This window comes from Anolis sagrei, chromosome 4 (genome assembly GCF_037176765.1).
Source record: "Anolis sagrei isolate rAnoSag1 chromosome 4, rAnoSag1.mat, whole genome shotgun sequence".
In the NCBI taxonomy this organism is placed as follows: Eukaryota; Metazoa; Chordata; class Lepidosauria; order Squamata; family Dactyloidae; genus Anolis; species Anolis sagrei.
In genome coordinates, this window is record NC_090024.1 from 192,936,552 (window position 1) to 192,946,738 (window position 10,187).

A 10,187-nucleotide genomic window follows, 5' to 3' on the forward strand; every position below is an offset into this window, starting at 1 on the left:
GCATGATCCCCAAATCTGGGGTTTAAACTAGAGTTTGAGGGAGTTGCAAGGGAATTAACATTCAGCAGAACTACAAGTGGCTTGTCAGTAGAGTCCTAAAATGCTGGGATCCCTCACAGAGCTCAAGAGGATTTGATTAATTTTGTCTTACATTTCAGCAAGGGAAGTCTTCAGAACTTGATGTTTGTCATCCCTAGAAACTAACCTTGAAAGAAGTGCAGTGACAGCTCTGCTGCCAGCTTAACAAGAACTCCCCAGAGTTGTTTCAGTTTAAAGAGCAGTAATGAGAAGCAGCAAGCGGGTTTTTGTTTTTCTTTTGAATCTTTGTCATTACTCAGGCATGAAAAATGGGGTTAAATCAGCAAGTGAAGAAAGAAGTTTACTACTCTTGTCCCCTCTATCTACATTTTAGTCCTATTAAAAAAAAACAAAGGTGCTGAAGAAGGAGCTAAGAGGGGTTCTCAATCTGTGGGTCCCCAGGTGTTTTGGCCTACAACTCCCAGAAATCCTAGCCAGTTTACCAGCTGTTAGGATTTCTGCGACTTGAAGGCCTAAACATCTGGGGACTCACAGGCTGAGAACCACTGAACTGGGACCATCCAAATAATGTTTGGCTCATGTGGAGAACCTCTAAATGTAAAAAGTGTATAATTTTGTATAGACATGGCTATGCCATTTTGACTGGAGGAGTTCCTAGCCCGATGTTTTCTCATATACCCTTTCTTGTATGAAAAGTAAGACATCTAAAGAGAATTTTCCATCTGGTGTGGAGGCTCTCCTTGGGAGCAAGGACCCTAGAAGATCAAGAGTAGAAACTTCTTTTCAGATGCATCTCTTTCCACATGTAAAATGAGCAAAATGATGATCAAAAGCGAGTGATAGATGCTTCCCTCCTCCTTCATTCAATCTGAGTAACACCTGAACACTTCGCTTTGGCAGCATGTATACTAAAATTGGAACGATACAGAGAAGATTAGCATGGTCCCTGCACAAAAATGAAAACATGTAAATGTGAGTAGATCAATAGGTACTGCTCCAACGAGAAGGTAACGGAGATCCATGCAGCCATGCGGACCACATGACTTTGGAGGTGTCTACGGACAACTTTGGCTTAGACTTGACTTTGGAGGTCTCTACGGTCTTGGCTTAGAAATTGAGATGAACACCAACGCACAGAGTCGAACACAACTGGACATAATGTCAGGGGAAAACCTTTACCTTTACTAACACCTGAACAAAGCTAGAACCATCAGGATGAAAGCTACATCTGCAGATAGTGGGCCTCTTTTGACAGTTGTTTTAATAGTGCTTTAGACCTTTTTTGAAAATAGAATACATTAAGCATTTTGGCATGAAGTTCCATTTCCAGGGTCTCACAATGACAAAGAAGGAAAGAGGCCGACCATCACTAGCTCTGCTGATAATTCAGTTTCATTGGGTCTTACTTCTTTCCAGACACAATACAGGAGCTATTCCATCCTTTAGCAGAGAGAAAAACAGGTTTTCATAATAATGTTCAATGTGCAGAAAATAGGGCTTGACCGGCAGTTGAAGTATAAGGGGTGATCTGGTATAAGACAACTCTCCTTGTACTGTCTGATCTAATGTGAATGTTACATCACTGCTATAAGAGAACTGAGGAAATTATGCTCTATAAACTCACTGAGGAATCAGCAATGTTTGTATGGATATATAAATAAATATACTAATAAATAAGACTCCTTGTCTGCTCAGTCTTCAGTTCTTAGGATTCTTTGGGGGAGACTGCAATGGCTAAGCTTGTATAAAAGTGACATTTTCAGCAGAGAAATGCCCAAAGGGATATTTGTATATTTGATCCATGTCATTCACTCTCAAAACCCTTCCATATTTTTAATGGAGCATTAAATTGCAAGTTATATTGCAACTTAAAAAAACACTGAAATATCATGAACGTGTATGCTGTGACTTATACTTTAGAACGAGCCTACTGATAACACCCTACCCCTTGCCTATGGATGATTAAAGAGCATTGGAGAAAGAATGACGCCTTTCTCCAATGCTCCTTTTTTGAGGAGCAACTATCTCCAAGTGCCACCATCTGGAACCTGCCTGAGAAGTCCGACTGGAACCACTGCAGCACAGTTCATTCAATTTCCAGGCCCTCCAGGAGTTCCAGAAGGATACCATGGATTATGATACTGAAGGCCGTTGAGAGGTCTAGAAGCATCAACAGAGACACAAACCTCTTGTCAGAGTTGAGACAGAGATCATCCACTAAGGCAATGGTTCTCAACCTGGAGTCCCCAGATGTTTTTTGCCTACAACTCTCAGAAATCCCAGCCAGTTTATCAGCTGTTAGGATTTCTGGTAGTTGAAGACCAAAAACATCTGGGGACCCCAGGTTGAGAACCACTGCACTAAGGTGACCATAGCATTCTTAACTCTGTATCTTGCTCTGTTGCTGGTTTGAAATGGGTCAAGGAAGTGTGCATCAGAGGGCAAGTGATGAGTAAAATGCCTGGAAAGAGACTGCCAATCAGAGCAAAGATGACTGGACAATATAGATCAATTGCTGACTTGGTATAAAGCATCTTCCTGACAGTCACATGACAGGGGCTTATGTGTATACACACAAATATGTGTTTTTTATAATAATGCTAAACGTGCAGAGGCTGACATGTTTTAAGGAAGTTCGCTAGGTAGTTTTTGGTCCAACAGAAATATTACATTACTGCTGTTATTGAACTCCTGGGCCTCAAATTATGAATTATGAACTGCAGCTTCCTTTAGTTAGATCACTAGCCACACAGCACCCCCCCCCCCCCCCCATACACACATTTGTCTGGTATTGACCTTTGCATGAATTTCCCTGGAAATCTTGTCTCACTGCACCTTAGACTTCAGGATATAATCTTGTCATTATAATAATTTCCTCACAATGCCCAGAGAAGATCCTGAAATTGCACAATTGGCTTGTGCTAGAACCTGGGGGTCTCCTTCCAGTTCCTAACTGATATGATCAAATTTATTCCTGGGAATTCTTCATTATCCTTGTTTTAAAATTGGGCCTCTCCTTTGGACTCCCATAGAAATGGCCAACCTCTCAAGCACCTTTTGTTTACCTGGAGTGACACTGTTATATTAACTGGAGCTGGAATATCAAGACCCATTCCAGCCCATTATTATTTGCCCCACTGCATTTCACTCTGATTGTGCCCCTCTCAGGAGCAGCTCAATAAACAGACACAAGATTCAAAATAATCCAAACAGTTTATTAAAGTTTCCCGCCATGGCATAAACCAAGCAGCAATGACGTCAGAGGGAATCCAATAGATTTTGGAGGAAGTTATTTTTGCAAGACAGCTCCCAGAATTTTCTGAGAATGTCATCTTAAAAATACGACTTTTCCAAGCTTTCATATGTTCATATATTTTGGCATTTGTTTAAGTTTCCAATTATCTAATCTAGTGCTTACTGGAGCTTCCCATTTCTCCTTAGAGCCCACAACTTTCCTTTCCAGTTATTCCACCAAACCCCATTTTTCCATCTTGGGAAACAAGAATCTGTGCTTCCAGAGGTGTCAGTCATCAAGCAACCCCACCTGAAACAGCCCTCAGTACAGATGCCTCTCCTGGTTTGTCAGCTTTGGAATGGCTGTCAGGGGCCTGCATTATTTATCTGCTCTGTAACATTTACTGGGATTTAGTGTTTAATAACTGTCACTCCAATATATCTTTCCCTAATCCCTTCAGATCTGTTGCTGTAGCAATTTTAAATATTTAGCAACACAGTTTGCACGTTCACTGTTAGGGTTGCAATTTTCTTGTAATTAAAGATTTACAAGACACAGCTCAAGATTTAGAAAGGATTGGTAAAAGATCAAAGCTGTTTGGCATTTGGGTTGGAAACCACCAGTGTTTGCGAGGTGTTTCTTGCAGGGCCTCAGTTTTCTCACTTCTCACTTGCATTTCTTCCATGAAACACAGACCCTCCACCCATCTGCCCCCAAGTCTCTGCCTGAAGCATTGCAGAAATCATTTTTTTGTTCAATGTTCCCTTTTGAACAGAGGAAGGAGGCAAGGAAACATTGTGCAAAACCCCCTTTCTTCCCAAACAGATGTGTGGCACAGTGACCAAATGACCTCATCACATCTTAGTCAGCTTGAACAGGCAAATAGGAAAATCAGGGTCACTTTTCTCTGTGTTGTTGGGAGTAGAGTTCTCTTAAAGGCGACTGGGCTTGCTTACTTAGAATAAATAGACCTTTGAATTACTTAGTTGTGAACAAGGTGTGGTGGCATCTCTAAAGCAGGCCTGTGCAACCTGTAGTCCTCTAAGTGTTTGGGAGTCCAACTCCCAGAAGCCCTAGTCAGCTTGTCCAATAGTCAGGAATTCTAGGAGTTGAAATCCAAAACACCTGGAGGGCCACAAGTTGTGCAGGCCTGCTCTTAAGACTCCCTCTGAAAACTAATATATTTTGAAGCATCCCCTGTTGCTCCCAGTATTGCTCTGATTCGGTGCAATTTTTCCTTGCCTGGATGTCAGCTCCTTAGGACTGTAAGTGAATTGTAGTCATAGCGGGATAATACTGTAGTGTCTGTAGCTGGTACTTATTACACACCATTTTGTCTCTCCCATTGTTGCTTTGTATTTAATTCAGCTTCATTGAAAGGATGTACTCCATACTTTTAAAGCCCAGGGCAAGGTTGCATAATGGGCATTTCCTATAATATGATCCTGGCCACCTAATACATCATCAGAATAGCCTGGTTTGCATGTCTTAACTCCATGTAGTGTGCAATTTATGGAAATGCATAAAAAGCTTTCTCTGATCTCATAGAATAATAGAATTGGAAAGGATCACAATGACAATCTAGTCTAACTCCTGCCATGCACAATTAAACTTCCTGATGGTGAGAGCTGTTCACGACTGGAATATGCTGTCTTGGGGTGTAATGTAGTCTTTTGCTCTGGAGATTTTTTTAAAAAGAGGCAGGATAGCCATTTGTCAGGAGTGTATAGCAGGAGATTGGGCTGGATAATTCTTGTGGCCTATTCCATCTCTGTCATTATAAGCACTCCCAAAACATGGCCATTCAAATTCTCTTTAAAGATCTCCAAAAAAGGAGAGCCAGGGCCAATCTCCGAGGTAGTCTACTCTATTGCCAAACAGTTCTTACTTCCAGGAAACTTGTCCTAATGTTTAATTTGATATATTATTATAATTTACTAGTTACATTTATATCTTGCCTATCTCCAATGAGCTCAAGATGTTACATATTGCTCCATTCCACACCTTTATCCCCACAATAACAGTGTTAGGCTGTGAGAGTGTGAAAGTCACTGGTGAATTGCAACCTGAACCTCTCTTTTTGTAACTTCCTAACTATGGGAGGGGCTGCCTGTTGTTATTTGCACCATTTTTTCCATACTGGTATTCTAATGCATTTTAACATCACAGGGAGAGGTTTGCAAAACAGTTTGGTGTGTGTCAGAAAGAGAAGAGAGGGCTTTAACCTGAAGCATTTGTAGAAGTCTGTATCTATTACATCACAAATAATAAGAAACTCTTGTTTGCCAGTTCGTTTTCTTCTTTAACACCCACTGCATTCTAAGTGCTGTCTAACTTCACTCTGAGGTCTGCTCTGAAGTCAAAGATACTCCTTGAACTGTCGTCTGCATTTTGCCAGCATTTCATCCTATTATGAATACACCTCCCTCAAGCCCTCTTGTCTTCCGATCTAGCTTTTGTTGCATTACTGAGCTCAGCGTTCTATGCTGAAGGATACATCATTTTTGCAAAGGTCTGCTGGCTTCACACTCCCTTTCTCCAGAGACGGCATAATCTCCATAGTCTTGCTGGTGTTAGCACATTATAAATGATTAAAATCCAGTTTTGGGCTAAGCACCAGGTCGGGCCAAGGACTGAAGAGACTGGTCACACGCTGCCTCTCTTGTCCCCAGCAACCCAGGGGATGTGCTACCATGTTTTATTAATCACCTGCCTTGTCCTTAGAATTCATCTGCTGAAATATTCAAGGGATAATTCACCCAACAAATTAATACAGGACAAAGAATCTTGCATAATTGAAAAGGAAGGTGTAACAAATGTGCCTGCAACTTATATTGTGAACGTGTTGTGCTGCTTTTACACACACACACACACAGACAGACACACACTGCTGTGGAATTTTCCTTTTATCAGTTACTACATGCATCCAAGACTATATTCTCACAAAAGGTGTGATTATATATGAAAAACTACAATCAGCTGCTTCCAAAAATCTCAGATCCCTGAAATGACCATCTTATTTATGTATTTATTTATTTACTTTGCTTGTATACCACTTTTCTCACCCCAGCGGGGGACTCAATGCAGTTTCCAACATAATTATGGCCAAATTTAATGGCTCACATACAGAAACCTAACATAGCGATAATACTATACAATTATCAATTAAATCATAAAACAGGACATCATTTGACATTTTTTTTTGTCATGTCAGGAGTAAAACATGGAATTAAAACCTATCAATATAAACATTAAAGTCACACAATCCAACAATTGTCATCCATTCCAAATATCATATATATTGTACATAATCCCTGATTATTCCTTGTACTGCTTACTGCCTAAAGGGTTGGTTCCATAGCCAAGTTTTTACTTTTCTTCTGAAGACTAGGAGAGAGGGCAATGATCTAATTTCATTGGAGAGGGAATTCCATAGCTGAGGAGCCACCACTGAGAAGCCCCTATCTCTTGTCCCCACCAATTGCACTTGCGAGGGAGGTGGAACCAAGAGCAGGGCCTCCTTATGCAGGTATTGAGCATCCCTCATTCTGGCATATATGGGGACAATCTTTGGGTCACGCAGCAAGGTTCCAACCTAGATAGAGATTTTTAAACATTGTATGGAATGGGAGAATTAGCTGCACAATTTTCAGCATATCCTAAAGAAAACCAGGGCAACAAAATCCTTTTGCAGTTTGTGGAAAAATGTGTATAAAATATTTTAGTTAAACTAAAATTCTTAAGATCCAGAGATTTATACACATTTTATACACATTGCTCACACTATGTGAACAAGAATAGGAAAGAGTTGCTGTTTTTTTTTTTAAAAAAAAACACATATAGAATGGGTGGGAAAGTAAATCTTTCAAGATATTTGAGTAACTTAGTTTTTCATATTGTACAAGACTCTTCAAGGCCTTCATTATGGGCTAGTGCAGTGGTTCTCAACCTGTGGGTCCCCAGATGTTTTGGCCTTCAATTCCCAGAAATCCTAACAGCTGGTAAACTGGATGGGATATCTGGGAGTTGTAGGCCAAAACACCTGGGGACCCACAGGTTGAGAACCACTGGGCTAGTGCATCAGAATACTCTGATGGAATTCATATTGCAGACAAGTGGAAGAATATGGCTGAGCCAGTGCTGATTTTATGGCAGCTACCTAATTTGTGCATTTGTAGGAGAAAGAGACCCACAAAAAGTTGATGCTTCTTTTCCACCTGTTGCCTGACTCTAATCTAGTAAATCAAGAATAGTTTTACCAGCTCTAGGAAATGCAACATGTACTTTCTTGAAGTTGGCAGGAAGATGAAGATCTGCATATGCAGATACCATCTTTTGGAACTGAAAGGGTTACATTACAAGGATCCTCAGATTCTAAGAATTCTACCCCAGAATTAGCAGTTGAACCAGAAACTCATTAATGTTGTTGGAATCAAATTTTCAAAAATCAGGCAAGGGAATCTTAAATATAGTATGTCTTTCTGGATAGGGAGACAGAAATAATGACAAAAATCAGTGGTGTCTTATTTAAAGTTGCCCACGAACACCCCAGACCCTTATTTAAAAATATTTTAGCCTGCTCAGCTCCTGTGTTAACACAAAGTAGGATCTCTGGAAAGTGCCACTTTGGAGCTGTCCAAGGTCCCAATTGTGTCCAAGCTTTATGTTTGGCTCCTGTTCATGTTTGGATGTCTTATTGAGCCCAAGCTGTTATAGTCTGCTCCTGAACAAATTCCTTCTTGTGTGCACCCAGCCTGGCCATGCTCCCTATGTGGAAAAGGATGGCATGAGAATTAGAAGAAGAAACTGTCAGCACATCATATTTAAGACATAGTTCTGAGTAGATATTAGGTAATTACAGCAAAACCTTTTTGCACTTTAGTGTCTGGTTTTCTCAGTATGATTTAGAATGAGGAGACTATCCTTTCAGTAGAGGCTATTGCCTCAAGCAGTGAAAGCTGAAAGGGTGCTAATGGTGGCCTTTTGGCTGTCCCTCATGTGGTCTCAATATAGAAAAGAGTGTTAATTGCCACACTGGGAGTCAGAGTTTCATCATTGAACTATAATTCTAGTGGAAACCAGGTTTTGAATCCCCAGGTATGATAGTAACAAACTGAGTGATCTTGGGAAATTCATGTTTTGTTAGCTCCAGAGAAGGACAATCAGAGTTCCTTATTGAACAAATGTGACCCAAAACCCCCTGTGACAGCTTTACCTTAGGGTCACCATAAGTCAGAAATGACTTAAAGGCACAAAACAATGACAGATAACATCCCTTTGGCTCCTTAACCAAACCTATTCCTTGGAATGTTGTGCAGGACACTATCCCATCACTAGTGTTGAGATCAGATTCAATTGCCTTCTTGTCAACTTGTCCTTTGAGTTATGCAGCAAAATGCATTAATCTGGTCAATGGTCTTTCCTTCTCTATTGTCAAAGCTATTTCCTCCTTTCCAACATCTTCGTTCACACCACCTCTCTTGTGTTTTTCCGGATTTTGAACCTCAGAGGACAAGAATGTATTTACTTTTACCACTATATAAATGTGTGGGAAAAGGCAGCCAAAATGATCAAAGAGTTGGAGTGCTATTCCTTAAAGAAAAGGCTAAAGTATCTGAGACTTTTTATTTGTGTGTTTAGTGCAGGAAAGCAGCTTAGAGAGAGCTATAATAGGATTCTATAAAAGTATGCATGCGTTGAAAGCAGATAGAGATTTCACTCACCTCTTCCAAATCTGAATGTTTGCAATCTCTCTTTCTCATACCAATTTAATACACTTACCTTGCAGATTTTAGTTTCAGGTCAGTCTCTTCTCTCCCTTCCCATTGACTCCTTTTTTTGTAGTATGTTACAAATAGGTTGTTGTGAGTTTTCCGGGCTGTATGGCTATGTTCCAGAAGCATTCTCTCCTGACATTTCACCTGCATCTATGGCAGGCATCCTCAGAGGTGACCCCGAGGACCCTTGAATTAGCAACAGAGTACATCTGTGTCAGAAACCAGCTGACTTGAAGATATGCCACAGGGCACACAGATCTTTGTCTTTCAGCTTCTTGCTACTTCTACCTCTCAGCCTCAGGTGCCTCAATTATGACCTTATTAGATGGAGAGAACTAGTGTCTTCTCCCCACTCCTCTCCATGGAATCACCCAGAGCCCATCACATGATGCAGGGCTACTTCCAGCAGGGTTCTGGGGCTCCGGCAGTGTGCACCCGACTTCTCATATCCAAAAGACAGAGGAGCCAAAGAGAAAATGGGGACAGATGGAGAAATGTTATGGGAAGGGAGACTACAGACACCAACAGGAAGTAACAGAGCCTGACAGCTCCCTCCCGTGCACCACAATTTCCCATGCTATCCCCTGTTTTACCCCTGCCCATGTGATAGGATCCTTAGTCTAACGATTTGACCAATCCACAAAGAGACATTGGAAGCATGCAAGTCATGGGGCAGAAATGGCCTCTGGTGCAGTAGCTTAAGGGAGGGCATTTGTCCATTAGAAATTGTTATGTTCAGGCTTTAATTGCTACCTTGAAGCTCGCACTCATGACAGTGCTGCTTCCTACATGCTAGGAGTGCTTGATAATACTGGGTTATTACTTCATCTTGCTTTGTAGACAATACAATATAATTCTGTAAAGGCAGCAAAGAAAACCTTTTACAGCAAACCAGGACTGGGAAAGAGAGTGTGATTAGGGTTGTGCAAAGACAGGCTGACAGGCCTTAATTAAATGTTTGTCCCTTCGAAGTGGAACTCATCTGCATATCAGATCGACCCCTTTGCCCTCATCCCCATTAACTCAGAAAGGTTCTCAGAAGAGGTCACAATCATCAACTCTGGCTTTTCTTTCTTTCTTTCTGAGAGTGTCTTCACCCTGCTCTCACAAAAGCTTCAGCGGAGTGATTGTGGCTT

General features: G+C 41.1%; 1 non-coding gene across 1 annotated transcript; it reads left to right on the forward strand.

Annotated features, from left to right (window-relative positions):
- Positions 1 to 927: 927 nt before the first annotated feature.
- Positions 928 to 1,031, forward strand: LOC137097040 (U6 spliceosomal RNA). The gene has a single exon (XR_010909937.1). It is a non-coding gene; the product is annotated as a U6 spliceosomal RNA (small nuclear RNA).
- Positions 1,032 to 10,187: the final 9,156 nt, after the last annotated feature.